The 20826-nt window shown below is 33.0% G+C and overlaps 1 protein-coding gene across 1 annotated transcript in view; it reads left to right on the forward strand.

Annotated features, from left to right (window-relative positions):
• LOC143186909 (dual 3',5'-cyclic-AMP and -GMP phosphodiesterase 11) overlaps positions 1–20826 on the forward strand; it is a 175835-nt gene that overhangs the window by 55377 nt on the left and 99632 nt on the right. The window contains exon 2 of the mRNA XM_076390764.1: positions 16597–16701. The gene's annotated coding sequence lies outside the window, so the exon portion shown is untranslated. The remainder of the gene's footprint in view (positions 1–16596; positions 16702–20826) is intronic.

The raw sequence follows: 20826 nt of genomic DNA on the forward strand, positions 1-20826 counted from the left end.
TCTTAAAAGACATGCAAACTATATCTATATACTATTATTAAACGATATATAGATACTATAGTCCATTATTAATAGTAAATTTGAATTAATATTGTCAAACAAAATTTGATAACTAGTTTCTGTATATTTCCGTATTCACGTTTATATGATAGCCCTCTGTTATTTGGGATCGAAATAGAAATAGCAGGAGTAAGATACCTATCGTTCTCGTATGAGTCTACCACTCTCGCTCGTTGATTGCTTCCGCGATGATGTTACTCTATTATTGAACCAATTTCTATCAACAGTATGGTCCATATCTACCCACGTTTCATCCACAAAAACGAGCATTGCAATATATCTATCTCTGACTTTTCTCAAAAAGTTGCAGCGAAAACTCTTATTCTCTTCAGAAAGTCTTTTAGTTCTTAACCCTTCATCAATAGCTTTTGTTCGTCACACGAATTTTCATTTGTTCATATATCGCCATATTTCTATTTTTTTAAAATAAAATATTTTATAAAATATTTAAAATAAATATAAATTGAATATAAAATATTTAAAATAAATATAAATTGAATATAAAATATTAAAAATATTTTATAAAAATATGTTTTTCATTCTAATTATACAGAATACAGATATGTGTATGTCATTTATAGTATCCAGAATAATTCTAGTAACTGAGATGGACTATAATTCTATTTTAATTGAAATTTGAAAAAAGAATGTAGAGAAAAATTTAGTTATGAGTATAACTGATACTTAAAAAGTTATCTATTATATTAACACACTGAATGTTATGTGAGTTATGTTTAGACTTTTTATTTTCATGAAAACTGTGGAGGAAGTAGAACTAAAAGAAAAGTTTGCTTCATTTTTCGAATATTATAAATTGCACTTTATTTTTCATATTTTGTATATTTTGTAATATTATACAAATTCTGTAATTTTTTACACGTTTGAAATTTCCATAAATGCATAATAATCCACAGTCTCATTATGTGTAATTCACGCTGTGCTCGATACAATAATTTCCTTCGACAGTCTACATCTTGAAGTTAAATTGCTGCATCGCTATCGTGCTTACTAACACCATACTTATAGTACATCATACTTATTGTTTAATGGAACCGTATGGAGGAAATTGGTTTGGCACGCACAGCCCCACACCTTAGCCACTTCGTACACTCGATTTAAATTCTTTGGTTTTTCTAGAGTCTTTTAAAACGTACAATTTCTTTGCAGCCTCAATACTGAACAATTAAATAGTGTAATAAGAAACATTAAAAAGAGGATGCAAAAACCTAAGTAGCACATGCAAACTGAACTTACTGATCTTTTATTTAAATATTTATGCTATTCACCTAGTTCTCAGGATTGCTCGTGTAAAGTAGCTTATGTATATATGATAGGTAATGTATAAGTCCCAATATTTAAACGCTTAAAATGTCAAATGTCCCAGTAAGTAAACAACCTAAAACTGTACATCCTGATATTTTAACTATAAGGTTCCAGCAACTGTGGATACTATTTTATAACAATAGCTTCTATTTTTAATTAGCTTACCTAATACATTAGAATTTAAGCCTAAAATTGGTTCATTGGCCTAGAATTAGTTCAGGCATTGGACATGGTTGACTACTAGGACATTTACTTTAGTATATGAAAGACTTCACTTGAACTAAATTTTTGTAAATTTCAAATTTCCGCCCACACAAAACGTTTTACTGGCATATTCATACCAGGTGACGTAAACAACATGAACATGTCAAGTTTCGCCACGCTATGGTATGAACATGTAAATCAGACCTAACATGTGCATCTTGATGTTAATCTCCTGGGTTCATAACAGCATCGGTATATATATCTTTCCGACGTTGACTTCATTATGCAAGTCGCAACAATGTAACCACCATCAGCAAGATAATATGATATCTATTTGTAGCCATGTGTCTCGCAATAAATCATTATTCTCGTAGATTCTGCATAAAACATACGAAATCATTCATATGCAATGTAAACGCAGATTAAAGAAACATGGGACCATAATTTAATAGGAATGACGTTAAAGCAGTTCTCGAAATTATTCATTTATGCTTACCTATTGCTAGACATTATTTTCTTTGTTAATATGAGATTGCAGAGTTGTAAGATTTATACAAAATAAAAATTCTCGTAAGATAAAATTTGATAACAGTTCGATATCACTCTGTTCCAATGATTAGCAATCTTTATCTTCGGCGTGACAAAATGGAAAACTCAATAACTTGCATGAGTTGTTGCACCTGCAGGTTGAAGAAACCTAATTTCACGATTTTAAGATTGTTCATTTATAAAGTAAATTATTTCATTTTTATGTTTTCATTGATAAATGTGATGATTATTTTTACAAGAGTATACATATTATAAATAGATAATTCTAGAAAAAGCACGAAATGAAAATATATCTTTTTAATTATACAAAGTGTCCCAGAACTGGTGGTATGTACAAACGGAGGTGATTCGACACATAAAAAAATAAGACGATAGTATAGAATTTTATTTTAATATCTTGCTTCGTTTTCGAGAAAAATGAATTTGAATTATGATGGAGAACAAATGTATGGAAGTACAGTTTAGAGTACTTGAAGCATTCCCCTTTCCCTGTTTACTCCTCGAACGCCTAAAACTAATTTTGGTTAAAATTCAAAGTCAATTTTTTCGGATTCAATGCTTGTATCAAAAAATTTGATTTTACGCTTTCATCTTATATTTTTGTATAGAATCACCCCTCTCTGCTTGTACCACCAGTTCTAGGACACCTTATATATGCGCTTGCAGAGATTTTATTTTCATAGTATTCAACAGTTTTCTGCAAATATTTTCATTTCACAAAATTCAACAGTTTTCTTTGCAGAGACTCTATTTTCAAAATATTTGTTCGGTTTTATGAATTGAATTACACCAACTCTCAGCTTAGAACTAAAACCAACTCACACATCGAAAAGCTTTGAACTAGACTTATTTCCCTTGTGCCAACAATTCTCTAAAAATTATTTATTGTCGTGTACTTATTTCGAGTGCTAGACTCTAAAGTCCCCGTTGCTATGTGCTAGAAACACTGTGTACAAGAAGAAGAAAACATTCTACGCGTTAGAAGCTCAGTAGTTCTAGGGTTAATCTCAACATATTCAAATGTGAACGTCTGTAGATGCTACCTTTTAATGAGTGATTCTCTCTGTACATTTATTTTTTAACAGCGATTTTGATTAACGATCGAAACGAATTAAACTAAAGATTGATTTTACGGAGTCGATAATTATAAGTGTTAGCAGAACAAGTTTTGATACACTGCAATTAAACGTCGCTAAGTAACGTTCCTTTCACCTGAGTAGCGACAAACCTTAGACGCTTTTATCATCGGTGAAAGCAGTGGGTTGTTCCTATCTTTGTCGTTAAATTTTACACTCGAGTTCGGTTTACGCCAACATGTACTTAAAGACAGTAATTGATATTAAATTAACTGTCAATAGCTGCATGTAGTCAAGTTTTGGTTAAATGAGTAACTTTATTGATAGTTCTATTGCTTTATTTCTGGACAACTTGCCTATCAATTTGAGACAATTACGGCTATCTTTTACAGCAATCTTTCTCTCTGTGTGTATGACTCCATACTTGAGTTCCTACGTAACGAAGATTTTAATCTGCTAGTAATTTGACTACCTCGATAAGAATTTGTGTGTAACCCCTTTCATAAAAACGTATCACGTACCACTCGCGTGAAACTTAGCGGTGAAAACATGGGAGAAAATCGAAGCACCTATTACTGAAGCAGGAAATCTGACACTATCGAGTGGTAAAGAAAAGAGAGTCGTAAGTTATTAACTTTTTGTATTTAGTGGCGTTGCGAGAGAAAAAGAGTTAGCTCAAGCCGACTAAGAGATTTAATTTTAGAAATTAAAAAATATAAGTAACAGTAGCATAAGTAACTTGGTACAGTATTGTCTCGATACAAGTTCGTCACTTGCAATCACTTACATGCACAAGAAATGTGTAAGAAAGTCGTTGCTAAGATTAGGTTACACCTTAGCAGCTTTTTGCCTTTCTGAAGTCGAGGACAAAGTAAATTGAAAGAATAGTTCCAAGAGAACTTGTCTTCATTGAACTTGTATGGAGACTACACTGTATTCCTCCTGTTTAGCTACAGGTGTCCTCGAATAGTTTCGTTGTCGAACCTGTGTTGTACAGTGTTGTCTCGATACAAGTTCGGTAGTACATTCGACTTTGCTTGGAATTATTCTTTCACTTAATCCTTATCTTTGAAAAGGTAAATTCAAGTTCTTATCTAATAAATAACCTTCCAACTCATTCAAAACCGAGAACTTATGTCGACAGAATAAGGATGGAGACATGGAGACATGGAGACATTGCGTACACAATAGATTTCAAATGACCTTACGATTGAACGTCTAATATGTAGGTTTAAATCAGGAAATCATGGTGGTCAGGGGATTCAGGAGAATCCCCATAACCATAGATTTGTAAAAGTGTTGCTTACACGTTGATCGCTATGTCCATCATATAGTGTGAATCACGCAACTGTATCATCAGAATCTTTTTGTAAACTATTTGTTGTCTGAAAAAATGTTTCAGATGAAAGTTGTTTGGTATCTAGAGTATGCTTCCTTTTAATATGCTCCTCTCGATACCAAACAACTTTCGTTTGAACCTTTTTTCCAAGCCTTTTTAACCTTTTTACAAGAAAATTCAGGCGATACAGTTGCACGACTCGCCATGTATTAATGAATCCTATCTTTAAATTTCGAAATTTAGACAATGAAACACCTCTAAGGCGTTGTGATGCTCATTTTGAGAAACAGTGAAAGACAAATAAGAAGTGAAGATTATGAAGTGATTAGACATCGATAGGCAGTAAATTAGCTATCACTGAATTTTCGAAAATCTTTTAGTGAACCTTAATCGAAAACGACACACAGCAGAAAACGTGTTAACAGTCAGAACTACGTGATGCTAACATGTAAAAGCTTCAGACCTATAGGGTGTTTTTGAATTAAATGGCTAAGCATAAAATATAAATCTAGGGCCTAAAAAAAAACAAATTTTCCTCTGGAAGTACAGTCACAAATGCTTCTTTTTTAATAGATAAGATAAATGTTTTGATACCTGGATGCACATGATACCAAATGTCCCACTAAATGGACAATTTAAACATACACGTCTCAATACTTGTATTGCGACTCAGTGGCTGAATATACCTACTACTTTTCGCTTCTTCTTTTGTATTATCTACATTAAAGTTTAAATTTAAAATTAAATAAAATGTACAGTTTTCAAGTATTGGGACATGATCGACTACTGGGACATTTACCTTATTGACTTCTGAAGTTAAAATCTTTTAGAAATTTCCAATAACCTCAAAAGTTTTGTTTGTTTTTAAAAACCGTACTAATCATCATGGGACTTTTCTGTATGAGCTGCTGTTGAACAAAAAGTGTATCAAGCGTCTGTTAGTGACATTCAATCATTAAAATGGAGAGTAGTACTAGGGGTAATACTTTCTCTGGGCTGGAGCCCATTATTTTGAACAAAATTTTTAATAATTCCATTTTCATTTCTGTAAAGCAATAGAGGGCATAAACCTAAATTATTTCTCAGTTATTCACTCTTATACTTGGATAACTTTAAAAAACAATATCCTTTAAATAAAGCATTTGCGAGCATACTTCCACAGAAATTTCTTTTTTTATTTAAGGTTCAAAATTTATATTTCAAATTCGACCATTTAACTCGGAAGCATTCTCTACAAATGCATTCTCGTTTAAAAATTCTTATTCGTGGTTATGCTTCAGTTTTCGTTTTGTGTAACTTCTCTCACTTTTGAAACATTTTGCTTGTTATTTTGTTTTTTTGAAATACTTTAATAAATCTGAAGAAAATCACAGGTAACACAGTTAAACCTCCATAACTCGAAAAACTCTATAAGATAAAAATTTTGTTCATTCTCTTCCGTTCAGATGCGAATACCTCTATAAATCGAAATAAAACTTACTGTAACTTGAATTATTTACCACATATTAGGTGTATTTTTTACCCCTATAACTCAATCTTAGAATAACTAGACCTCTACAAGTGAAACTTTTATCGTCGTTGCTACTATAACTCGAACTTATACCTGTGTGTCCTAATTTGTCAAACAAATATAAGCTGCTAAATATAAGATGACACGTGCCGTGTCTCTATCCCTGCATCCATGCATATTCATGCAAGCTGGTCGTTTGTCACAGATCAAACGCATAATTCCCATCATTCTCTTAAATTGTCGCTTTCGCGTTTACCTTGAGTCAAATACTGAGTAAAGTCAGTAGAATTAACTCTAGGAAGAAACCTAAGACTTTAAAGTTGACTTAAAGTCAAAAACCTAAGACTCTAGAAACCTAACCTACCTTCTAGTCTTAGAAACCTAAGACTTTCTAAGTTGAAATTAAATTTTTTTCTAAGTTATTACAATCAGGAAATTATTAACTCTACTACAAACCCTCTGTAAGTCCAATTTTCGTATGTTAAATATCTCTTACTCGAAAACTTCGATAAGTCGAAATTTCTACAATTCAAAGACTTTAGGCCTGCCTTTAACATTTGGGTTATCGAGATTCGGCTGTAGAATTAATTTCTGAAACAATAACAACGAAAATATTTCATGGTATGGATAAAACGTTTCTCGATGAATCGTTTTGGAGTATCTTTTGAATAATTTGGATATTATTTGAAGTCTGAAAAAATTGGTAATTTAAATTTATAGTTACAGTTTGAGAAGAACAGCTTGTATGTAAATTAGAAATTCTGGAACTCATCCTGTTTTGGAACATAGCCAATCTATATTTTCATTTCCCGAGTGCAGTTCGCGGGATTAAATTTCGAAGACAGTTTAGATCCATTATATTGAAAATTCAGAAGCACTGTTTTCACAAATCATACGTGTGAGATGCAATGTACATATAATTTAAAATTAAGAAATATTAATAGAAAATATTTCATTTCAAATGATGTAATTTTATAAACTTGTAAAGATAATATTTGTTTACTGAAATATTTGAGTCACAAAACTGTTACAGTATATATGTATAATTATGAGCTATTTGTGAGCTGTAAATACAGAAATTATTAAAAAATTATTTACATTCCATAACTATACGTCTAGTGAGTAGAACATAGGTAATCCCCAAGTTAAATAATTAATTCTTAAAAATTAATTTCTCATTACTTTCTCTCTAATTTTTCAATTTTATATAATAATCATAAACATAAATCTGTTACAATTAGACAGTTTACATTTAATTAGACGTTGAATTCTTTAATATAATATTACGACAAATATGTAGTAATTAAAAACAACTTAAATGTGTGTTCAAGTTCATCACCAAAAAAACAAAATGTACCAAGAATTCTAAATCTCTTCTATGCATTTTTATATTTATGTTTAGGAAATAGTAATTATTCCTACTATAAATACCTTACCTGAAGTATTTACATTTTAAGTTCATGCTACTGTTTCTCCTTATTAACTGTAATTTTAGACTTCACTGAGTCAGTATAATTAAAGGAGATAGCTAAACTTTTTAACGCCCCAATGGGTTTTCCTTTGTATAAATGAGTACGTCGACAATATAGTACTAAAAATTTTAGATCCGAAAACAGCGAACGAAGACGACAGTAAGCTTCTTTTCAAATAACACTGTTGTTTATTTCACATCCATTAGGGAGTCTGTCCTTACGAATATTTTCCATTTTGTTTCTCTTTTTAAATTTTTCTATTCATTTCTTTCTTTTTGGAGCAACCAAATGCCAGTACTGTAAATATTTTTACAAATACTATGACTTTTGTAAAAGGATCAAAAGCCTAAAATGTATAAAAAAATATCTAAAAAATGTTAATATTTATATTAGAGAGTGCACCTCAAAGAAAGAGAAAACAGTTTGAAAATATGAAAAATGAAAAGACACAAGTTTTTTATACAGTGCTCTGCAATATTAAGAATTAAACAATCTCCAGCAGGAATCTGTACAAAATATGATCGAGAATAATTTCCAAAAAATACAGGTAGACACAAAATATCTCAGTACTGAGAATTTTAAAAGAAAATTGATAATCTACTGATGATCATTGTAAGACTCCAATAGTTCTTGCATATAAAGCAACTAAAATATGACGAATTTCTGTCATATTTCGATCTTAACTCTCTGAGCCTGAAGGTCTAGCCGTAAGGGTGATATACAGCAACAGAGATGATATGCAAATTGATATGCCGTATGCTTCTAATACAGTTCGTATATGCGCAAGCTTAGAAGATAGGAGATGACTTCCCTTTAAACCTTAACTGCCATTATTGCTGGGATAATATTCAAATATATTTTGCAATTCATAAGTATTTCATAAGTATGAATATATTAGCAATTCATAATTGAAGTCTCGTTAATGAAAAACGATCTATAAAGAACCTGTCACTTCTTTCGAAAATATCAAAGATTACTGTATGCAATTCAAAACTGCAAGAAACTGTAACGAATGACTCAGAATGACTATGCAATTGATTCAGTATGTATAATTTATTTACCACGTAGAGTCATCATTAAGATAAACAGAACCTAACAAATTTGCATTATTATTTTCTTGTACACATTCTATATTCAATAGAAAAAAATAATTTCTATCTTGTAGTCCAATAGTTATGATTGATTACTACGCTATTTCTTAATTATTTTGCTTTAAGTTAAAAATAATACAACGTAGGATCAAACATTCTGTAAACTTTGATTGTCAAAGGATTTTCACTAACCTGGAGACTTAGAATATATGCACATACGTATCTGCAATTTTGCGCTCTGGAATCACTTTATGCATTACATGGAGGAGCGCAATTTCGTTCAGTTTCAAGAACTTTTCGTCAAAGGTGTTCGAACGAAGTTTATCTAGTTTATTTTTCTGAGGTTGTAGGAAACATTTGTAACTTCAACTTAGGTAACTGCGCTTTCAAACTCGATCTACCGTATTCTCGCATCCGTGGACAAAACTTTTATAATAAACTGTCTGACTACGACTGCTCTTATCCGAAGTTGGTAGCTTCCTTTTCCATTGCAGCTGCTTAAACTATTCGCGTGTCGTTATTTCCATTTTATTAAATCTTGTGGGTAGCAGAATAGGTTTGGACTTTAAAGAAGAAGACCTGTACACGTGGACACTCGATCACGCGGGGCTCGTATTGCTGTTTGGATTTATTATGTTATATAATACGGGACGAATATTAAAATAAAATTATTTTATGTCAAGAATTGATAATCTAGAAAGAAAATCTAGTCTACAATGTAACCAAGTGTACGTGTATTTAAGAAATCTTCAACATCGATTTATTCCAAAATGGAGCTCGGTATGGAAAAGTGTCACTCTATATTCTCGACTTACTTTTCCATGTAGACTCGCTCCATTTCGGCATCTCTTTCGCCCCTTTTTATCTCCAGTCCAAATGCACCCTATGAAACAGACGTATAACAAAAGAAACGATGAATAACTTAAACAATTGTCAGAAGCTGCAGGCACGAATACAAATGCAATTATAAAAACAATATATTCAATGACACAATACTATATATTATACTGTTTACTTTATTACTTTTGTTCAGTAACTGTCGAAATAAAACGTTGTTTCAAGTATTAAATGGAACGTAAAATAACCAGAGATTTGAGACTGCTTCATAAATTTCTTACGGTTGAGATTTCCGGGTATAAGCCACGTCCTTAGCAAAATGTTGGGATAATTCTTTCAAAAGGACATGGCTTACACCCGGAAACCTTACTCTTCAGAATAATTTAGTTTTATGACGATAAACTGTATTTATAATTTACTGAAATTCTTTCTTTCAAAAACAACAGCAGTAATTAGCAAATATTGTAGCAATACTTAATCAAGAAAAACCTTTTCTGTGCTCTTTTAATGGATATACATATTTCTTGTTTAACCCTAGATCATTTTCTACAAACACCTCGAATTTTTGTGGACTATTTACAAAAAAACGAAAGCAGATTATTCTGTAATAAGACGTTTGTTCCATTTGAGTTCCTCTGTCGCTTCCATGATTATTTCAACGTGTATTGAATAAAACCTGTTTGCATCTCGCGTGCCAAGTGGTACACTAGATGATAAACCGGAAATGGGGACCTCGTCTGGTAAAATCCCAGGGCGGAAGAGTGACCCTGACCGGCCGAATCTGGTGACCCCGACAATGGCAGCGTGGCGAGTAAATTCTTGAATAAACTAGTGTCAAGGTCTCGTCTGGCGGTGAATCGCTTTACGTCGCGGTGCCAATCGTTGAGTATGGTAATGGCAATGGTAATGGCCCAAGCTTGTCTTCCATTGTGAGCTTCTCAAGCCTTTTGAATTCGTCAGATGACGACTGATACGTTGGCACGCAGATACGGCATGCATCCTTTCTTTTCGAGAAGCCTCGACGAGTTGTCAATGCAAAAGTTGTTGACGTATCCTCAAGCATGATTATTTTCTTGGAAAACCCAACAATCCACTGACACTTGAGAAACGCGCATTCAGATGTCATAAGTATCTTTCGAAGAATTAACTGTAAGCGTCACGTTGGGACCTTTTGTCAGGATTTTTCGCGGAATCGAAATTTTATTCCTCGTTATTTATTCTTCGCGATATGTGTTATCACAACAATTTCCAGTGTAGCAAATCTGTAATGAGATCAATTATGACATGCATTTTTAAGTTACTACTATTCTTGCAATTATTAAAATCGAACACATTTCAAGGTACGTACCTTTCGTCGACTTACTTAAAAGTGATTATGATTTATGAAGTAATTCAGTATAATTTTCAAGAACTCCAGAAACACGATAGGCGTTGCTCTTATTTCTTAAAGCTAGTGGCAATGAAAAATACCGACGATAAATCATGCCGGTACTCTTTCATTTCTGTCCTCATTACCACGCCAGTGCTAATATTTTATACCTGAAGATGTAAAACGCGACTAACACTGTATGGGATAACAATGTATGTACATGTATTATTGTATTATTATTGTTGACACATTTGCAAACACTACAACACATGTTACATAAATGTGAGTTCTCATCAATAAATTCTTCATCCTCGTATAGGTCATCTAATTTAGTAACAAAAAATTGTAACTGTAGATTTATAAATTAAGGATGTTATTAATACTCGGATTTATGGATATCAAAAGCTTCACTATTCGACTATTCAATTATTCTGTGTAACCCAGCATTCGAATATTCGCCTCATTTGTATTCAGATATTTGGATACGTTTGTATTAGACCTCTTCTCTTTAAAGTATTCAATTTAATCCGAAGTTGAAATCAAAATCCAAATTTGAATACTTTCTATAAAATAATAAAATTTCTTTTGTGGAGTAATAATATTTCTTTTGTGAATGAAAAATGTTTAGGTCTGGAAGATAGACACTTTAGTTATAAATAACACTGGTTAACACGATTTTTATTACAGAAAATGTTTAAACTAATTCTTATGTATTTTTGTCGCTGAATCCCAATTCGGAACCCCTTTTTTACTATTATGTATAATTTTTATGTAATTTTTTATTTAATTACATAATTTTTATGTGTTCTGGCAGCACCACAGTCCCTGCTCAAGCGTGCTGCGTACCTCTTGCTTTATTTCGATCCAAGCTGTTTATATTCTACTCTTTCTTTGCTCACTTAGATTAGAAAATTACCATTTTTGCTATTCTTGAGATCTCCTCTGCAGTTAAAAGAAATTATGATTTATCCCTGTATTAAATGCAGAGCAGATCTCAAGAATAGCAGAAACGGTAATTTTCTAATTTGTGATACGAAGTAAGCAAAGGAAGAGTAGAATATAAACAGTTCGGCCTGAAATGAAACTAGAAATACGCGGTGCACTTGAGTGAAGATCGCTGCGTCAGAGAGTGAACAACGTACAAGCGAAATGGCGTGTTTCAGTGATTCAAAGCGGAATTACATGAAAACTGTACGTGATAGGAGAAAACAGGTTCTGGATCTGAATTCAGAGTAAAAAAATACTATTAAGATCAGGTATTTAACATTATATAAAAAAATGAGTCAAATTTTGTAGACCAGTATAATTAAAGAGTAGTTCAATGAATATTCAATAAAATGTTAGATATTATTTTCATTATCATTGTAAAATACAGATATTATTGAATTTTGACTGAAATCTACTACTATCAAATATTCTTACAAATTTTAAATAAAATCTTAATATATGTACTAATTTTTGCATGCTTTAATTTCAAACTAAATATGCTGATTTCAATACAGGTTAGAATAGTTGTACATTTCGGTGATCAACAAAGAAAATTTGAATTTGTAAAGATTCTACTAAAAATCTACATTTAATTGTTCAGTAAATATACTGATTTCAATGCAGGTTAGAGAAATTGTACATTTCGATGATCAACAAAGAAAATTAGAATTTGTAAAGACTCTACTAAAAATCTACGTTTAATTGTTCAGTAAATATACATTAAAATGTTCTAGATAAATATAGTAAAGATTGTACATTAATTCTGGGTTATGTGTTCGGAATTTTACCAGATTACCTGTCCATAGCTATCTCCACCAGTTTTTGGTACATGCAATATTGTGAAGTAAGCTTTTGGTGATATGAGAAGACAGGGGGATACTACTGATTATCGTGTCTATAGTGTAGAGTAGAGGTAGGTCATAGGGAAGAGATTATACTATAAGATCATACTATGTAGGACAAATCAAAGCTACATTTCTTCCAATGGACTTCTCCTGTCAGGTGTTGAGTACCAATGCCTCAATTACATACAATATATCTTACACTATTCTACCATCCATTTCGAATCAAGTGAGCCGGAGAAAATAAGTATTTGGGAATTCCTGGAACTCCACATATTTCCCAGGACAATTGTCCCATTAAGTTTCAAATCACAGACAAAAACTCGTAATTACGGTATCGTGCTCTATTAAAAGATGTGAATGTTGAATTGAAATTTTTATAAATAACAGATATTGAATTTTACTTTCTACATTTCTGTAGGATAAACATAATTTTTTATTAACCTTAATGAACTCGTTCGATCTCTTAAAACTCTCAAATAGCATTTTCTTCTACCCAATGTACTTTCTCAAGTACAATTTGCATTGTTACACTAACACAGTGAATACTGCGTGATTTTCCTACGTTCTTCTTGCTCTCTCATTTATTTAAATAAAGAATAATAAAATTTTGTAACTCAGTGACGTATTTAACCTCTTAACGCTCACGTCTGTAACATATACAGGCTTGCCAAAACGTCCAATTTGGGCAAGCCTGTGACAATCAAGGACACAGCGACAGGTATAGTAATACTATCTCCTAGATCACGAGAAGTGCGAAAAAGGTGTTACAATACTCACAGAATGTAAATTTATGCAAAATAACATGTTAGTAATTTCTGAATGGTAAATATCAAAAAACCTGAGCGTTAAGAGGTTAATATCCTACATGACCTTTGTTTACACTGATGATTCCCATGATATTCAGCCCACTAAAATGGAAGCCTCTGCATAATTACACTTCCAATATTATTATCAATATATTTCAAGATACATGTATCCTACTACTGCATGCTTTACTTGCTCCACCCTGTACATAAAACGTAGTTTGTAGCTTTCTACTTCCTGTTCGTTTCAATAGGATGCAAAAACGACAGTAAAAGAATCCACTTAATGCTGCTTAAACTTGCTCGCAGTAAAAAGTGATTTGTCAGCTTGGCTCTCCTATCTTTAATAGCAAATATAAAGTGCATGCGCTAGCCAGACCGAAAATACCATTCCGGTAATTATGATAACAGCTATTAGCCTGATGGGCTCAGAAACTCGAATCCAGAATCGTAAAACGTTTAGCTAACATTCACGGGTCTTAACGATTGTGTTACATACGATTGACTGAGCGCACTTCTGCCGCGTAAATAGAATCCTCGGAGAGCACCACCGAGATCTCGGCATCCATATCGTGCCTAGGGATAGCAAGTTGGCAAACGTAGGTGGATGGCAGGATGAGAAATCGTATCGAAGCACGCACATCCGCTCTCCGTTTCCACTTAATACTCGTCGCCGAGTTGGCAAAGTGAATTCACCTGATGTTTCCGTCTCGCTCCTTGCCAGCCAGCTTCCATCAACCCTTCTTCCCTCGACTTCACTTAACTTGAATCGAATCGACTCGATCTAGCGAACATGTCGCTGTGCCGCTGGCTACAATGGCAGTTGGTTGGCAGGGTTGTCGCTAGATCAGTCGCAGTGCTAATTGTAAGGGGACACTTTTCTGTATTTACACCTGCATTGAGCACTGACAACGACGACAGTGGTCACTGTTTTCGTAAGTGTTCCTACCACCAACTGCATATTTACTTGATTTCTGTGCATTTTGGTGTGTTTAACGGAGCTTGATACTTCACGTAAGTGTTTTGCAACATCTGTCACTTGACCAACATGAGTTTCACTTTGGTGTATAAAATAGCAGGGAAAGGTGCTTCAGAATTAGAGATCCTAGCTATTCTCATTTAATGCAGTTGTATGCATTGCAATTTAGAAAGGAGTGTTGTTATAATCTGGATAAGAGTAGGTGTGCTATTACTGTAATTAAACTATACTTTAGTACGTTGTTTCAACAGAATAGAAAATTTTCTATGTATTATTTTCTTGTTATAAATTTGTTATTCCTTTATCCCCCGATCCCAGCTACTCTTCTTCGTTCCCTTCTACATATTTCTTAAGATGTTTCTGTCATTTCTTTTCCCTCTTGGTGAAACAAGAAGGAGACAGTGAAGCGTCAATTAAATTGAAAGGAAGGTTCCTTAATTCTGTATAAGCCCCTTGCTTGTACCAAATACAAATTTACAGTGAGGAAATACTGTAATTATACTAGCTTCGTTTCAATTAGAAGTTATCGTAATCCATAAAATTCATTAGTTCGAACTTTCACATCATGTGTTTTATTCCTTAGAATAAATATATCGAAACTTTATGAATCAAGGTAAAATTAATCAAAAGGTAGAATTATAACAATAACTTTTAAAACCATAATAATGTATTATTTATAAAAATTTCTTATTACGTGTTGAACTTTATCGTTGAATCTAAAAGCTTAATTAAAATGTAACGTTAGAGATAGCAATAATTTAATACAATACGTTCAGACGGAAATTAAAACAATTATTTAATTTTCATTATTTTAATAGTCACGTATCATCTTTCTGTTATAATTCCGCACATTCTAATTGCAATTGCCATTAATTACACGGCTGGTTTTAGGTCGATTTATGCTTTGTGTGTAATCACAACAGCTTTTCTCTTCGCATTGTACTTATTACTTGTATGTACAACTGCACGTGCATCATGCTGAACTGCATATACACAGGAACTTCTTCGAGGGAACGGTCACAGCTGTTGCACCCAGAGATTGCGTTAAAGTTTTCTCTATCATTCTTCACCGATCACAGCAGTAGTTTATACTTTTCATGTTTTGATATTGTCGTCATTATTCTTGTCTTGGTACATTAATGACCAATATTATTTATATCTAGGAAGCATTTATAAGATTGGTCAGATTGTCGATTCGATACCTAATTTTCTGAACCTCTTTATTGACAGGTTTATCAAAAATGAGGAACAGTATTTTAAAACTGACATTCAAACAATGAAAAGAGATATTATATAGGTGATTTATAAAGTTATAATATTTCGTGATATTTCAAGTTCAAAGAAAACTTTTTTCGTAAGCAAAGGTGCAATTAATACTGCTGTTACGATCATATTGTTGGCGAAATAAAAACATTGCGAGTTCTGCATATTGGATCTAGCTTTCACCACACTCTTTATTGTAAGCATATGCACTACTGACCATATCAATGAAATTCATTTTGTGGTTTGCAATTAGGTGTCGATATCACTCGTCATTCAAACAGTTGTAAAATTTTCAATAATCAAACACGATGATGATAATAGATTTTATTCATTTGCAGATGACGCCTAGTGAAGTTGTACCAAGTATACAGAGTGGTCCACTTAAATATCTTCTCTAAAGGACTGTAATGTATTTCTAATTATTTTAAGTTTGATATCAACACAACTTCTTATCAATCGAGATTAAATAAATAATATATTTTGCAGTAAAAGAAAAGTACATTTATGTCCTAAAAAATACCGGTGATCTTGATAACCCCGAAAATAATGACTTCAAAGACAAATATTCTTCACAGCTCATTCACCCCTGGATACCATTCAAATTGCATATAAAATGTTTTTCTTATCAAAAGAATTGAAAGAAATATTTAAGTGTCCTTATTTAAGTGGACCACCCCCTATACTCGCATAAATATTCGGGTACCTCTAGTATTTTCATAGTGATGATATAGCCAATCACATGATTGATCATATTGAAATATACATACAGCATAGAAATATGGGCAAACAAGCGAAGCTTGTACATAAAAGTACATATTTTATCAAGATGTAATTCAGCACGATTAAATTGTCCATGAACAATGCAATACTGAATTGAATTTTGTTTCAGATACGCGGAACGCAGTCAAACTGGCTGCCTCCGCCGGTAACCCCTCCGCTGCAGTCGCCGCCTCCGCGCATCCTCCTGTGCTTTGGAGCTCGCGCAGGAAGCCGGGTAAGTCGAATTACATTCTAGAGATTATTTTCTATCTTAAAAGTTATTTCAGGTTATATTAAGATAATCAAACATATTAGAGCAGCGTATCAATAATGTCATTGGAACATACTTTATTTATAAGAAGAGTGTTTACAGTTATACTGAAATACCAACATACGGAGTAGGGCATACTTTCTGGCAAATCTTCATCTTTAAGAGCATTTTTTACCTTCTTTTTAAGGAAATTTCTACTCTTTCGAACTAGTTGCTTTCGGGAAAGGGAAAAGAATGCTAGTCAAATAAGAAATTCTTGGAGATAAAAGAACATTCAAGTTTCATAATTCCTTTTAAGGTACATACATATAATAGTAAATCAATGTTATTTATGTTTGGGTCCTCTTATGCTGTTTCCCTTTCCATGCGTTTAAACCTGTCACGTCGCAAATTGCAGAATTTGACGAGTCGCAGAAACTCTTAAGGCAGTTTACTGCTGCAGACGCTCGAACCAAGGATTCTTGGACAACTGCATACTAGATGTGTTTTAAGGTTAGGTATATAATAAGAACTTTAGCTGGGTGATTTTTAGTTAGGACAGGACAGGTCACTTTGTTTCTTATGGGAAAACGGGCACTGGTAACTTTTTAGTTGTGACAACGAAGTTCCTTTCCAATACTAAATAAGCAACTGTTTTCTGCCATCGACGACTATTTCGTAACTCTCGAACCAGAGGTGCACAGCAAGGTGCACGTACGTAAATGGTTCGTACGAAATAACATCACGTTTTACGCCTGTCCTCTCTAGCAGGCAATGCATAAAGTTACCAACTGCGTGAAATTGACTATTTCCAACTTTTGTGAAATTTATTATAAGAATCAATGGTTATTCTTAAGTAATGTTTGTGTTTAGATCTTAATAATTTAAATTTTGTTCATACTATTCTAACTTCAAGTTATATAATAGTTTTACTTGTTTTATTTGACAAATGCCACTCCTGAAAGTCCACAAAGCATTAAATGCTTTACTGTCACAAATATGTCATCACAAATTTTCATTAAGTTTATGGGAATATTTTCTTGAAACTGATACGTGATCTCAAAGTTATACTTCGAAGAAGAATCACATAAGGGTGAATGCGTGTAAATCAACATTACCTCTTTACTCTTTTTACTTGTGTGACAGGGTTGCGAACGCGGAGCAGCCAATTGGTCCAAGGGGTTAATTCCTTCGTGACCGTCTAATTTGATATGAGTTGAGCTCGTTTGACCTGTACTCATCGTCACTGGTCAGACGGTTCAGAACCTCTTGAAGGCCTCCTGAGATTGAAGCATACACAATACTCTAGTATTTCAATGTTTTAATGATTGCTGAAAGACCTGCGATTTTTAAACCAATTAGTTTACTCAATTCCTAACACTCCTTTAGTTCTACAAAATGTTATTAGAAATCTTTACTGATTTGACTCGTTGATGTTCAATTTTAACGTTCAAATAAAAATTGTGTTGAATTTCACGTAAGTAAATAAATATTTAACCATTAAATTATTTAAAATAAGAAAAAGGAAGATCTATAACCTATGAACATTCTTATTGTTAAGCTCGCATATTTTCATCCAAATTATGACCATAAGATGTTAATGAAAATATTTATCTTTAAATTGTTATCAAAACTCAACAAATGAAAAGCGAACTATTAATACTACTACAGATTATAACATATTATTTTCTAACGCTAGGTGATCCAATGATCTGATACTTACCTAACCTATTTCTCTAAACAATCATTTTGGCATAACTTCATGAATTTAGTGAAATCGCTCTTAAAGTATTAAACAAATTTTTCTGGCTCCTTGAAACCACATTAACGAGTGCAAGAAAATATATCTACAGTTCAGAGATGAGAAGTACAACGGAAGAGTATAAAGGTAAGCGAAGCCTCTTTATTCAGTAAAGCATGGCTCCTTCCATTCTGACCAATTAAATCGTATTCCTTCCGCTGTTCCTCATCTCTGCACAGTACATCCATTATACTAGAAATGGAAAGGATTACGAAGAGTACAACGAGTGCACAAGTGCCATATCCCTCAATGTGATTAAATGCTGCGGAACAAAGCCAGTTCCGAAAGTCAGCTAAAACTATGTTAACGAGAAGTAACAGATAACTTATCAATTGTGAAACTAAATACCAAGAAATCGCTACAATCTGGTTATATCTAGCACTGAAACTAAACAGAGCTAGAAGGAAGTTTCTGAAAGGAATGTAGGCCATTTGTTCAAAGTAAAATAGGTCGTACTTCTTCTTAGATACATTTTCAGCTTTAAAATATTATTGGCTGAAACGTTCAGATACATGTTAACTTGACTGATGGGCTCCTTTTGTCCCTGTACTTTCTTGCAAAACTTCTTTTCAGCTTTGCAGAGTACGTTACAGTTTTCAGGTGACTCTGTTTGTATTGTTTTCTGTACGAAATACCGAAATATAAAAGTAGGAAGAAAGATAGAAAAAGAGGAAAGATATTGGGAAACAGAAAAGAAAAACGGAAGATGGGAAGAAGGGAAAGCAAAAGTTGAGATAAGAGGTCAGGGAGATCTGAAAAGAAGATGAACAGAAAAAGGAGAGGGAGAGAAAAAGAGAAAGTAAAAATATTGACTGTATGACAGAAATGGAATTATTTAAAAAAATTTGTCAAGAAATAATGAATTTAAGAGAGGATATAGTGGAGAAAGGCGGAAATGGAAAGAAGTAAAGAAAAGAGAAAGACAGAAGAAAGAAAAGAAGGAACTAGAAACGAGAATAACGGAACTAGAGAGGAAAGAGGAAAGAAGAAGGAGGAAGAAAAGGAAGTGAAACATAGTGATAAGACGAATAAGGTGAAGAATAAAAGACATAAAGAAGGAGGTAAAGAGGCTTATAAAAGAAGAGATAAAGATGGAAGCAGAGATAAAAAGAGCTACGACGATAAAAATACAAGGAAAAACGGAAATACCAATGACAGAACTAAAGCATTAGGAAGTGAAAAGGAAAATAATGGCGAAAAAGAAATTACTAATGAATCCTTAATCTCATGTGCACACACTAATGCTCGAGTACTTATTAAAATAAAAGACCCAACTTCTACAGGAAGGAGAATTTGCTCTAGCCGACCAAATCAGCATTCTTTCCATTTACCAACTTCCTATCAGTAACACACAGTACATACCTTGTGTTCCACATTATTTATTATTTCTTCGGCCTGGACGTGGGTGGGGAACGGAAGGTCTCAACCTCCGTTAATTAGCGACGTCCTAATTGATGTATCCGTTCGAGCGTTTCCAGTTTGAAGAAGTGGCTATGAGGATCAAGCTTGATAAAGGAAGGATCTCGTTGAACCAGTCACGAAGCAAGGAACTAAATTCAAGCTGGAGTCTGAACGAAAAGTTATGCGCATCTAGCGAGCAAGATATTGTTTCATTATTGAAGTCGATGTTGCGTATATAAGGGAATAGTATCTTGTATGTGACTGAAGCACAAAACTATTAAATTCTACTTAGGTCTCATAGGTGCACTTACAGATTACGTTTATATACGTGCACGTACAAGTTAATAACACTTACATAAAACATGGGAAAATATGTTACACATGCAATCGTTATCTGATATGAGTCCATGAGTCATTACCAGTGACGAATTTGTAGAGTTTAGTCAACAAGTTCTTGGCATCAACTTCTATTTTAATGATTATATACATGATTATGATAAATAATGTACATAGTTTATGGGTATATATGTGAGTCCTTTAGTTGACAAGTGGTATAAATCCAAAATACGAAAAATGAATTTTTTACAGAAATAATAAGTATTAAGAATGCATGTTCTATTTAACACATCAACTTGTGTATACTTTGTTTAAGGTTAATAAAAAATGAGAGTCAATTTTACATCAGAAATGGAGTGACTGTAAAAATATCTTGAATATGACCTAAGTCCAATTTCTTGGACTTCCTCCATTATTCTATGGAACATATGGACTTACTGCACTGATATATTCGAAGATGAACATGAGTTACATTTACGAAAAGCTGAAATAGCACGTAATTCTATGAAAGAGGATGTAGAAAATGCAAAGCGTTCAAATAATATTTATGTGTGTAGTATCGATTTACAGAA

Source organism: Calliopsis andreniformis, unplaced genomic scaffold (assembly GCF_051401765.1).
Source record: "Calliopsis andreniformis isolate RMS-2024a unplaced genomic scaffold, iyCalAndr_principal scaffold0022, whole genome shotgun sequence".
Taxonomy (NCBI): Eukaryota; Metazoa; Arthropoda; class Insecta; order Hymenoptera; family Andrenidae; genus Calliopsis; species Calliopsis andreniformis.